Source organism: Pangasianodon hypophthalmus, chromosome 7 (assembly GCF_027358585.1).
Source record: "Pangasianodon hypophthalmus isolate fPanHyp1 chromosome 7, fPanHyp1.pri, whole genome shotgun sequence".
Classification (NCBI taxonomy): domain Eukaryota; kingdom Metazoa; phylum Chordata; class Actinopteri; order Siluriformes; family Pangasiidae; genus Pangasianodon; species Pangasianodon hypophthalmus.
In genome coordinates this window covers 250,001-256,246 of record NC_069716.1, presented here as the reverse complement: position 1 = coordinate 256,246, position 6,246 = coordinate 250,001, and positions in this window count along the sequence as shown.

The window sequence follows — 6,246 nt, the reverse complement described above, 5'->3', positions numbered from 1 at the left end:
CATTACACTACACTGTACACTACACGAAGAAACACACAACTATCAACACAACGTGCACAACTTCAGGTTTTAATCTGCAAATACACTCTTTAACTATATATATAAAATATACACATATATAAATTAAAAGAAATGCGATTCCAGTATAAAATTAATTCACACCAAAATAATAATAATATCAATAATTACACTAAATCATTTTTATTTATTTAATAAATAGATTAATTAATAAACACTGAATATCAGATAAGTGCTGTGTGTAAAGGGAACTGATTTTATAAAAATGGACGAACAGATAGATAGACAGATAGATAGATAGAAAGATAGATAGATAGAAAGAAAGAAAGATAGACAGATAGATAGATAGAAAGATAGATAGAAAGAAAGAAAGAAAGAAAGAAAGAAAGATAGACAGATAGATAGATAGATAGATAGATAGATAGATAGATGTCAGATTGAGGTTCAGTTTGAAAATATAGACAGATAAGAACACACTAAATATTTATAGATGTTATTTTATTTATTTTCAAAAAGTAAGTAATAAAGAACAGGCCTTATATGCAGCTGTGTGTGTGTGTGTGTGTGTGTGTGTGTGTGTGTGTGTGTGTGTGTGTGTGTGAGTTTCTCTCTCTTTCTTCTCTTACACGTCCATTTGCATTCAGTATATGAGGCAGTGTATGTAAATGGAGAGACGCAGTGTGAAGGTAAACAGTAATGTTTCTGTAAATGTGTGTGTTCATCAGAAGATCGTTGCCTCGCTGTCTGTCTCTCATCACTCTCAGTTTCATCTTTAACACGATGTTATACAGGTTTCCTGAAGCAGTGTGTGTGTGTGTGTGTGTGTGTGTGTGTTCAGAATTCAGTCCATGAGAATTGACAGATATTTCAATATCACTTTACTGAGAATATCACAGCTATGTGTGCTCATTTATGAGGCGTAACGCAACCTGCTGTTATTATAATCACCACCACTGACTGGGCCTGTCACGATTATTACATCATCACTCACGATTATTACATCATCACTCACGATTATTACATCATCTGTCACAATTTTTACATCATCAGTCACGATTATTACATCATCACTCACGATTATTACATCATCACTCACGATTATTACATCATCACTCACGGTTATTGCATCATCACTCACGGTTATTACATCATCTGTCACAATTTTTACATCATCAGTCACGATTATTACATCATCACTCACGATTATTACATCATCACTCACGGTTATTACATCATCAGTCACGGTTATTACATCATCAGTCACGGTTATTACATCACCCATCAGGATTATTACATCATGTGTCTCTCCTGGTGTGTGATGATTTTTTTTGTTCCAGAAGAAAAAGTGAAAAAAAAAATCATCAAGTGAATTTTAAAAGCGTGTCAGTGGGGGAGGATTCAGAATAATAATTAGCCTGTTAAATCTGTTAACCTCCCTCTGAGCCTGCTACACAATGGCCTGCTTCTGTGTGTGTGTGTGTGTGTGTGTGTGTGTGTGTGCATGTGTGTGTGTGTGTGTGTGTGTGTGTGTGGAGAGGAAGATAAAGAGCAGGATGTGTGTTTGGGAGTGTACATCTATATATTATTATCTTCTGTGTTAATTTTGTGTGTGATGTGGTATGAATAAAAGAGCGAGAAAGCTACAGAGGAGAGAGAGAGAGGGGAGTGAGAGAGAGGAGCGAGAGAGAGAGAGAGAGAGGAGTGAGAGAGAGAGAGAGGAGTGAGAGAGAGGAGTGAGAGAGAGAGAGAGAGAGGAGTGAGAGAGAGATGGGAGAGAGAGAGAGGAGTGAGAGAGAGGAGCGAGAGAGAGATGGGAGAGAGAGAGAGGAGTGAGAGAGAGAGAGAGAGAGAGAAAGGAGTGAGAGAGAGGAGTGAGAGAGAGAGAGGAGTGAGAGAGAGGAGTGAGAGAGAGAGAGAGAGAGAGAGAGAGAGAGGAGTGAGAGAGAGGAGTGAGAGAGAGATGGGAGAGAGAGAGAGGAGTGAGAGAGAGGAGCGAGAGAGAGATGGGAGAGAGAGAGAGGAGTGAGAGAGAGAGAGAGAGAGAGAAAGGAGTGAGAGAGAGGAGTGAGAGAGAGAGAGGAGTGAGAGAGAGGAGTGAGAGAGATGGGAGAGAGTGTGAGAGAGAGAGAGAAATGGAGGGAACGCAGGTGTTTCAGGGATAAAATGTGGATGTTGCGGGAAATAAAGTGGTAGAATAACACCATTCCTCCATCATCACGTAGTGAATAATGTCTCTCTGTAAGACATCACACTCGTCTGTCTGTGTTTGTCTCTCTCTCTCTCTCATTCTGTCTCTCATTTTGTCTGTTTCTCTGTCCATCTCTCTCTCTCCAGATTATAAAGAACAGCACATCTTATCTGTTTATCTGTCTGTCTCTCTGTCTCCTTCTCTCTGGTGTTGGTAATTTGTAAACAGTAGAACAAGACAACAAATTTATTTATCTGTATATTAGTCTCTCTCTCTCGCTCTCTCTCTCTCTCTCTCTCAGTTTTTTATCAGTTTTCAGTTTCCATGTGCTTTATTGGCTTGACAAATTTGTATTGCCAAAGCAGGTATAAAGGAAGGGTGGAGAAAAAACAGGAGAAATAAAATGAAAAGATAAAACAAAATAAAGTAAAATACTAACAGATTAAAATAAACAAAACAAACAAAAAAAATGCAAACGATGTACATAAATTAAGGACAATTTAAAGGCACTAAATACAGAATCATTTTAAAAAAGAAGGATAAAATTACAGAATAAAAGTGAATTTACTAATAAAGGTAAGAAAATATAAAACAATAATAAAAAAGAGAAATCATAACAGTAACAGTCTCTCTCTCTCTCTCTCTCTCTCTCTCTTTAGTCCACAGTTGATTCATTTTGTGACTTTGCTTTTCTACAAAAACACACAAAAGAGAAAATAATTAAATATCAGACGTGTTTCTCCATCTGTCACACTTTAATCACAAAGCAGAGGATTTATGATGAGAACGACACTGTGTGTGTGTGTGTTCGTGTGTGTGTGTGTGTGTGTGTGTTCGTGTGTGTGTGTGTGTTCGTGTGTGTGTGTGTGAGTGGCCTATTGTGATTGAAATGACTCTACCTGTGTGTGACAGATCTCACACCCGAGTCTGTGCATCTGAAAGGCCGAGTGTGTGTGCAGTCCCTTCACACTCCTGTGTGTTGTAAATGCTGGATCGTTAAAGGTGTGTGTGTGTGTGTGTGTGTGTGTGTGTGAGGGAGACGTTGACGACGGGTCATTTAAATTACAATAGAAGGAGCTTTACCTAAACGCTGTGGTTTGCATGTCACACACTCTGCACTCGAGGCCGCTCTTATCACAACTTTATCACTTCCAGTAATCATGAAAAATAAAAATATTTCCATTAATGCTGCTAATGTGTTAGTTAAATTTATTTAATTTTTGCATTTTCGGAAAAGGAAAATATAATCCACATGCCGTTGTTTAATATCACGCTTTCTGCTTTTAGACACGTAACATAAATCTATTAAACTGCAAATTCCTGAACGGTTGGCTCGGTGATCCGCCCGTGTCATTCCTGTAGAAAAATATCTCTAAATAAACTCATACCATCAACAGCGTACTGTACATTATAATTTATATTTAACAATTAAATATAAAGAACAACAAAAACAAATGTGTCCTAAATGTAAAGATTATAAATTAATTTCTAGCAGATACATGATACATGCTTTTATAAATGAAATGAAATGAAAGTTACTGATGTTCAGTTTGATGTTTCTCAGGAGACTCGACACACTCAGAGTGATTTCTGTTTCTTCACTGTTTGTGCTCACTGCATAGGGTGTAGCGCGGCGGTGCTGTGTACACTACGTAGTGCACTACTCGCTCGAAACAGCCGCAGTTCAGAATCAGCAGCGGGAGAAACGTGTCTCTGAATAAACACATGCCATCAACAGCACACTTTATTATTCATTAAATATAAAAATAAACAAACTAAAAATAAGTGTGTGCTAAATGTAATACTAGGCTGTAATTAGACATTTTTTCTGTAGCTGATTCTGAAGTGAAGTTGTTTTGGGTGTGTAGTGCACTGAGTAGTGTGTACGTTACCTCCCTATGTAGTGAGCACAAACAGTGAATAAACAGAAATCACTCTGAGTGTCGAGTCTCCTGAGAAACATCAAACTGAACTAAACATCTGAAAACAAATAAAACTAAAAATATTTACAATTCAAATGCAACTTTAAAAGAACAGTTTACAGTCCTGATTTTCTATTTTTAATTTTATCTATCTATCTATCTGTATACGTTTACTGTTTATAGCTTTCAGTTAATTTTTTTTTGTAGAAGATAAATTCTGTAAATTAAACTACAGAATAGTTTAAATAAGAGATTTTCTGTTCATTGTGCAGTGAATGTGAATCCCAGTGCAGATTACCCATAATGCACTGTGGCTAGAGGCGAAGCAGGGCCTCTGTAGTGCAGATGGTGTGGTACACAGTGTGCGGTTTGGGACACGCTGGTGGAGATGAACATGTTAAATACCTCAGTGAGGAGCATTTCTCAGGAGCGCGCGAGGAAAAAGGACAGGAGGCAGAAAAATCTGCCCCAGTGACCTCACACGCTGACACACGGGGTCAAAGGTCAAGTGGAGGGGGAAATCTCATTAGGATAAGAAGATCTCAGACTCATGTGGTTTAAGAGAATAAAAGATTAAGAGCCTAAAAGACTAAATTCTAATATATCTGAATAAATTGTTCACAAGATGTTTTTCATCAACATTTAAACATTAACATTAATTTTAAATCTTAAATGACAGAATTTTTCATTTGTAAACCACAAAGAAACTCGAATTCATTAATTTATTAACTCATTAACATGTACGTTAACAAACTTCAATCATAAATACAAAGTTAAAAGGTTCTGAAATTCAGAACTTTACACTCAGTATTTTTAACTTCCAGCATTAACAGTTTCTGAATTCTGAGCTTTTCAACACTAAATGTTAGCTTTTTAGACATTTTAGAAATTGTTAACTTTTCTAAATTACATAGTTTTTTAATTTAGGGTTTAAATGTAGGTTTTTCTTTGCGTTTATGATTTAACAATTTCTAAACACTGAATTTTAAAAATATATTTTTTAGGAATTTTAAGCTTTTTGGTTGAAATTAAACATTAATTAAACATTTTAAATCTCAAAATCATAAACATTAAATCCTAAATGGTGAATTTCATGTTTCTGTGTGTGTGTGTGTGTGTGTGTGTGTGTTTGTGTTTGTGTGTATGTGTGTGTGTGTGTGTGTGTGTGTGTGTGTTTGTTTGTGTTTGTGTGTATGTGTGTGTGAGTGTGTGTGAGAGTGTGTTTCTGTTTGTGTGTATGTGTGTGTGAGTGTGTGTGAGAGTGTGTGTGTGTGTGTGTGTGTTTCTGTTTGTGTGTATGTGTGTGTGAGAGTGTGTGTGTGAGAGTGTGTGTGTTTGTGTTTGTGTTTGTGTGTATGTGTGTGTGAGAGTGTGTGTGTGAGAGTGTGTGTGTTTGTGTTTGTGTTTGTGTGTATGTGTGTGTGAGAGTGTGTGTGTGTGAAAGAGAGAGAAAGAGAGAGAAAGAGAGAGTCTAATGTTTAATGTTTAACGTGTGTAAATATTAACAGCAAAAAGCTGAAACGACCCAGTGACCAAACCTGATCATCCAAAACTGTGTGTGTGTGTATGTGTGTGTGTGTGTGTGTGTGTGTGTGTGTGTATGTGTGTGTGAGAAAGAGAGATAAAAGAGAGATAGAGAGAGACGAAGAGCACAACCAGAAAGCTCCCACGACTCTTTGCTCTTTGGAACTTAACTGTGTGTGCATTTGTGTGTATGTGTGTTTGTGTATGTAGGAGTGTGTGTGTGTTTGTGTATGTATGAGTGTGTGTGTGTGTTTGTATGTAGGAGTGTGTGTGTGTTTGTGTATGTATGAGTGTGTGTGTGTGTTTAAGGGTCACTGTGAAGTGGAATCATCGGTTCAGTCCACTGGGGCTTCAGCGTGATACACACATCCTTTCCCATGGAACATTCTTACCAGGCTTCGAGTGTGTGTGTGTGTGTGTGCATGTGTGTGCATGTGTGTGTGTGTGTGTGTGTGTGTGTGTGTGTGTGTGGGTGTGTGTGAGAGAGAGAGAGCAGGATTAGTGTAAAGCTAATCTTAACCCCTCTGTAGCATTCCCTGCTTAGCCGTGTACTGTTCTGCACTAGATGCTAATTGGTCATGCCTCATGGACGTG